Raw genomic sequence first — 6,378 nt, forward strand, 5'->3', positions numbered from 1 at the left:
CTGGAGTGCAGTGGTGCGATCTTGGCTCACTGCAACCTCTGCCTCCCAGGTTCAAGTGATTCTCCTGCCTCAGCCTCCTGAGTAGCTGGGACGATAGGCGTGCATCACCACACCTGGCTAATTTTATCGTATTTTTAGTAGAGACAGGGTTTCACCATATTGGCTAAGCTGGTCTCGAACTCCTGACCTCAAGTGATCCACCTGCTTCAGCCTCCCAAAGTGCTGGGATTACAGGCATGAGCCACCACACCCGACTGGGATTTCTTCTTTGTTAGCGAATGATGAATGTGGAGGATCTATGAGTTAGTGGATCCGATACAGCTTGTGCATGGAGCTGAATTGAGATTTGATGCAGTTGGCAGTTGAGAGTCATTATGGCTGTGTGAACTAGTGAATAACTTGGTGAAAACAGTGTTAAGAAAGTTAATCTTGGCCAGGCACATGGTGGCTCATGCTCGTAAGCCCAGCACTTTGGGACGCTAAGGTGGCAGGATTGCTTGAGCTCGGGATTTGAGACCAGCCTGGGCAACACAGACCCTGTTTCTAGAAAAAAATAAACAAAATTAACCAGGCATGGTGGCACGTGCCTGTGGTCCCAGCTACTTAGGAGTCTGAGGTGGGAGGATCTCTTGAGCCCAGGAGGTAGAGGCTGCAGTGAGTCATGATTTTTCCACTGCACTCCAGCCTGGGTGACAGAGCAGGACCTTGTCTCAGAATAAAAAAAAAAATTAATCTTATAGTCATATGTGGGAGAATTTGAAAGGACAACTGGAAAGCTGAAAGATTGTCTGAGAGTTTTGGGAATCCTGGCTCCAGGATGAAATGGGAGGGACAAATTAGAGAGATCCCTCAAAGGAGCTGGTGATCTGAAGTTGATCATCATCTAAGTAGAGAGGAAAGGAGAAAAATCCTGGAGGGTTAGTGGTGCCACTTGTATAAACGGAAACATGGAAGAGGTGAATTCTTATTCTTATTCTTATTCTTATTCTTATTCTTATTCTTATTCTTATTCTTATTCTTCTCCTTCTTCTTCTGTTTTTGAGATGGAGTCTCGCTTTGTGGCCCAGGCTGGAGTGCAATGGCACGATCTCAGCCCGCTGCAACTCTGCCTCCTGGGTACAAGCAGTTCTCCTGCCTCTGCCTCTCCAGTAGCTGGGATTACAGGCACACGCCACCACACCTGGCTAATTTTTGTATTTTTAGTAGAGATGGGGTTTCACCATGTTGGCCAGGCTGGTTTTGAACTCCTGACCTCAAGTGATCCACCCACCTCGGCCTCCCAAAGTGCTGGGATTACGGGCCTGAGCCACCGCACCTGGTTGAAAAGGTGAGATTTATCTTCATCATTAGGAATGGTGTTTGTACTGTCATCTTATAAACCACACTGACACCTCCCCATGCCTTTACTCATGTGGTTGTAGAGGTGGTTCCTGTGGTGGTTGAGAGGGTAGCCAGATGGCTTCTGAAGCCTCTCATATTTGTGAGTCTATGATCCATGTTCCTCCCCACCATTTTTTTTTTCCATTTTTTTAAGAGTCAGGGTCTCACTCTGTTCCCCAGGCTGGAGTGCAGTGCTGTGATCATGATCACTGCAGCCTCAAACTCATGGGCTCAAGTGATCCTCCTGCCCCAGCCTTCCAAGTAGCTGAGACTGTAGGCACGCACCACCATACCTAGTTATTTTTAAATATTTGTTTGTAGGGCTGGGTGCGGTGGCTCACACCTATAATCCCAGCATTTTGGGAGGCTGAGGTGGGTGGATCACTTGAGGTCAGGAGTTCAAGACCAGCCTGGCCAACATGGTGAAACCCCGTCTCTATTAAAAATACAAAAATTAGCCGGGTGTGGTGGTGCACACCTGTAATCTCAGCTATTTGGGAGGCTGAGGCAGGAGAATTGCTTGAACCCGGGAGGCAGAGGTTGCAGTGATCTGAGATCTCGACACTGCACTCCAGCCTGGGCAATAGAGTGAGACTCTGTCTAAAAAAAAAAATTGTTTGTAGACACCAGGTCTCGCTATGTTTCCGAGGCTGGTCTCAAACTCCTGGGCTCAAGTGATCCTCCTGCCTTGGCCTCCCAAAGTGCTGGGTTTACAGGCGTAATCCCATACACCACACCCGGCTGGAACACTCTCTGTGGTTGATGTTTGTCATTCTTTCAGCACTCAGGTTCTAACCCTGCTTCTTGGAGTGTGGGAATCCCCTGTCTTACGAATCTAGGGAGGAGATAGACCAACCTCCCAGAGTAGCATTTGCAATTTCCAGATATTCACTTTCGCAGCATTGTTTCTGGGCATAGTATGGGCATGTCAGCTGGACTCTGCCCATCTGTGCACCTGCCAGACTTTGCTCCAGGAGAGACTGGGGTGGGCATTAGGAGATGGAGGGTAGTTAAGACCCTGGCAGAAGGACAGAGGATCAAGTTCCTAGGGTGGCAGTAGAGTGGCGCTAATGGCAGTGTCTTGTGTCCACAGGACAGGTAGGGGCACAGGTATGATGTGGGGCATTGTTCCTAGTGCGATAGTGTGAGACCTCCCTCCAGTTTGGTTCTCTGGCTGCCCTGGCGATTTCCTGAATTGCCCAATTTCCTTCCTTTCTTTTCTTTTCTTTTCTTTTCTTTTCTTCCTTCCTTCCCTTCGCCTCCTCCTCCTTTTTTTTTTTTTTTGGAGCCCAGGCTGGAGTGCAATGGCATGATCTTGGCTCACTGCAGCCTCCGCCTCCAGAGTTTAAGCAATTCTCCTGCCTCAGCCTCCCGAGTAGCTGGGTTTACAGGTGCCCGCCACCATGCCGGGCTAATTTTTGTATTTTTAGTAAAGATGGGGTTTCACCACGTTGGCCAGGCCAGTCTCAAACTCCAGACCTCAGGTGATCCACCTGCTCGGCCTCCCAAAGTGCTGGGATTACAGGTGTGAGCCACTGCACCCAGCCAGTTTCCATTTTTAAAAAATAAAATGAAATAAAGTAAGTATTCCATTGTCATCTCAAACTTCACTTGTCAAAAACGTGCTGCCACTTCCTTCCCCTGAAATTATCCCCTCTTGGTTTCCCACTGTGGTTGATGTCACTGCCTTTTTCTAGCCTTGTGAGCTGTAAGCCTGGGACATGAGGCGGGTGACATGAAATTGTGGCTTATTCAAGGGCCCTAGGGAAGACTTGCTGGACTAGATTAGGAGAGGGCCTAGAGAGGAATGGCTGGGTTATCAGAGGAGGGACGAGGGGACAGGCTGAAACCAGCTGGAGATCTGAGACTTCATTCTCAAGTGTCCCTTGCGTCTGCCTTGCTATACATTTTCCTTCGGGATTTTGTTCATGCTGTTTTCTGGAATGCCCTGCCATTCCCTCCCTATAGACGCAAACCCATCTGATTTATCCTTTATGGTTTCAAATAGCCCCTCCTCTAATGAGTCTACATTCTAGTCCAGACTATAGTGATCATTTATACAGTGTTCCTTTCAATTATTTTTGCAGTGACTTGCATAGCTTTTCTTCCGTTTCTTTTCAAGACAGGGTCTCGCTCTGTTGCCCCGGCTGGAATGTAGTAATGCAATCACAGCTTACTGCAGCCTCGACTTCCCAGGGCTCAAGTGATCCTCTGGCCTCAGCCTCCGGAGTAACTGGGATCACAGGCATGCACCACCATGCCTGGCTAAGTTTTTTGATTTTTAGTTGAGACAATGTTTCGCCATGTTGTCCAGGCTGATCTCAAACTCCTGGCCTCAAGTGGTCCTCCCACCTTGGCCTCTCAAAATGTTGGGATTACAGGCATGAGCCAGTGCACCTGGCCAGCATAGCTTTTTTGCCCAGCTTTTTGATGTCCTTTGTCCTTAGATATCTGCTATTAAGAAGAATAGCTGGCCAGGCGCGGTGGCTCACGCCTGTAATCCCAGCACTTTGGGAGGCCGAGGTGGGTGGATCACGAGGTGAGGAGATAGAGACCTATCTGGCTAACATGGTGAAACCCCATCTCTACTAAAAAAAAAAAAAAAAAAAAAAATTAGCCGGGTATCATGGCAGGCGCCTGTAGTCCCAGCTACTTGGGAGGCTGAGGCGGGAGAATGGCCTGAACCCGGGAGGCAGAGCTTGCAGTGAGCCGAGATGTCGCCACTGCACTCCAGCCTGGGCGACAGAGCAAGACTCCGTCTCAAAAAAAAAAAAAAGAAGAAGAATAGCTGGCACTTTCTTTTTAGTGCTTCCCAGTACCCGGTCTAAAGGTCAGCTTTTAAATAAATACTCATTAATTTGAATGGAGTTCCAACTTGGCAAGATTTTGGTGGAAGCCACAGCTGCTTTGCTTCAGGGAAGAGCTTTCCACTGGAGCGAAAGCGACCTCTGGTGGCGAGTGGATCAAAGACCCCGTTCAGCAAGCGAGTGTTCGGGCTGGCCATGCGGCTGGTGGCAATGCAGAAGCTGCTGCTGCACGCGACGGCAGCACTTTTCTTTTCTTTCTTTCTTTCTTTCTTTTTTTTTTTTTTTTTTTGAGCCAGGGTCTTGCTCTGTCACCCCAGACTGGAGTGTAGTGGCATGATCTTGGCTCACTGCAACCTCGACCTCCCTGGCTCAGACGATCCTCCCATCTCAGCCTCCAGAGTAGCTGGGACTACTGGCTCCCACCACCACGCCAGGCTCATTTTTGTATTTTTTTGTGGAGACAAGGTTTCGCCATGTTGCCCAGGCTGGTCTCGAACTCCTGGACTCAAGTGATTCGCTTGCCTTGGGCTTCCAAAGTGCTGGAATTACAGGCATGAGCCACCACACAGCCAGCACCTTTATACTCGACCACGTCTGAGCCCTTCTTTTCTCTCTTTCTTTCTTTCTGTCTCTTCTGTCCTCAGGCGATCCACCTACCTTGGCCTCCTAAAGTGCTGGGATTACAGACCTGAGCCACCGTGCCTGGCCACTTGCTACTATTATTTCAACAAACCTTACTTGAGAAACCACCTAAAAAAATGATTTCAAAAACAGATGGTGTCTCCTTGACAAATTTCCTTTGATAGAATATTTTTACCATCAAGGGATTTACAACATTCATACTCTTTGCCCACACATGAGCAGATAAATAATTCCACTGTTTAAGGTTTACAAGAAATCTACAATAACGGAGGCTGGAGGCAGATCTTGTTAATTTCTCATCCCTAAAGAATAGCAGCCCAGGCAGGGTGGCCCAGCACTTTGTAATCACAGCTCTTTGGGAGGCCGAGACAGGTGGATTGCTTGAGCCTAGGAATTTGAGAGCAGCCCAGGCAACACAGTGAGACACCATCTCTACAAAAAATGCAAAGATTAGCAGGGCTTGGCGGTGCACACCTGTGGTCCCAGCTACTCGGGAGGCTGAGGTGCAAGGATGGCTTGGGCCCAGGAGATGGAGGCAGTAATAAGCTGAGATTGTGCCACTGCGCTTTTGCCTCAGCAACAAAGCAAGACCCTGTCTTAAAAGAAAAAAAAAAAAAAAATAGAGAAGGGAAGACAAACTTAGAACAGGCAAGGAACAGGGCCAGGCAAAGTCAAACAGGGCTGGGCAGGTCTCGTGCTGTGGGTCTGCATCATTTTTATCCTCACAATAGCTGACAGTCTGTTACATGGGGTATTTCCTGAAACAAGCCTCCTCTGTGGTGAGGGGGCTTTTTGAAGAACTCTTTTTCCTCTAGAGCCATCTCAGCATGGGCGGGCAGTGTTTGAACTGTATACTGCAGAGTTGGGGCTAATTTGTTCCGCTTTTTGAAGCATTTTGTGCAAAAAGAGGCTGTTTAGCTTTCCAAGCAAATCTGTTACAGACGGGTAACTTTTCAGCCACTAGCCTAGGGCCTGGAATTAGTCATATTTACAGGGCATAAGGAGGTTGAAAGATATACCTGGGCCAAGCTGGGCATGGTGGCTTACACCTGTAATCCCAGCAATTTGGGAGGCCGAGGCAGGAGGATTGTTTGAGCCCAGAAGTTCAAAACATGGTGAAACCCCGTCTCTACAAAAAAAAAAAAAAAAAGTTTAAAAAGCAATAGAAATGATCTGGGTGTTCAGAGGGCCACATCTCTGCATCCTATCTTCAGGATTCTGGAGTTAGACAGTATATAAGTTCGACAGATGGTTATTGGTCTTTTTTTAGTTTAAAAAATTATTTTTGAATATTTGAACAGAAACTAATGGAGGGAAGTGTACCTCTGCCAAGAGCCTTCAAGATGCTGCAGGAAGATAATAAAAGACTTTTCAGGAAGCCATTTTCAGGAAGATGCTAGAGTATATATAACAAGAGAGCCTTGTTTTCAAGAAACCTGATACCTTGATGGGTTTGGGGAGGGTAAGACACACACAGGCAAAGCTAAAGAACACTCGACAATCCAAGCACTGTTACAGACCAGGGAGAAGAAAACTCAGTGTCAAGTTG

The sequence above is a fragment of the Mandrillus leucophaeus genome, unplaced genomic scaffold (assembly GCF_000951045.1).
Source record: "Mandrillus leucophaeus isolate KB7577 unplaced genomic scaffold, Mleu.le_1.0 Scaffold280, whole genome shotgun sequence".
In the NCBI taxonomy this organism is placed as follows: Eukaryota; Metazoa; Chordata; class Mammalia; order Primates; family Cercopithecidae; genus Mandrillus; species Mandrillus leucophaeus.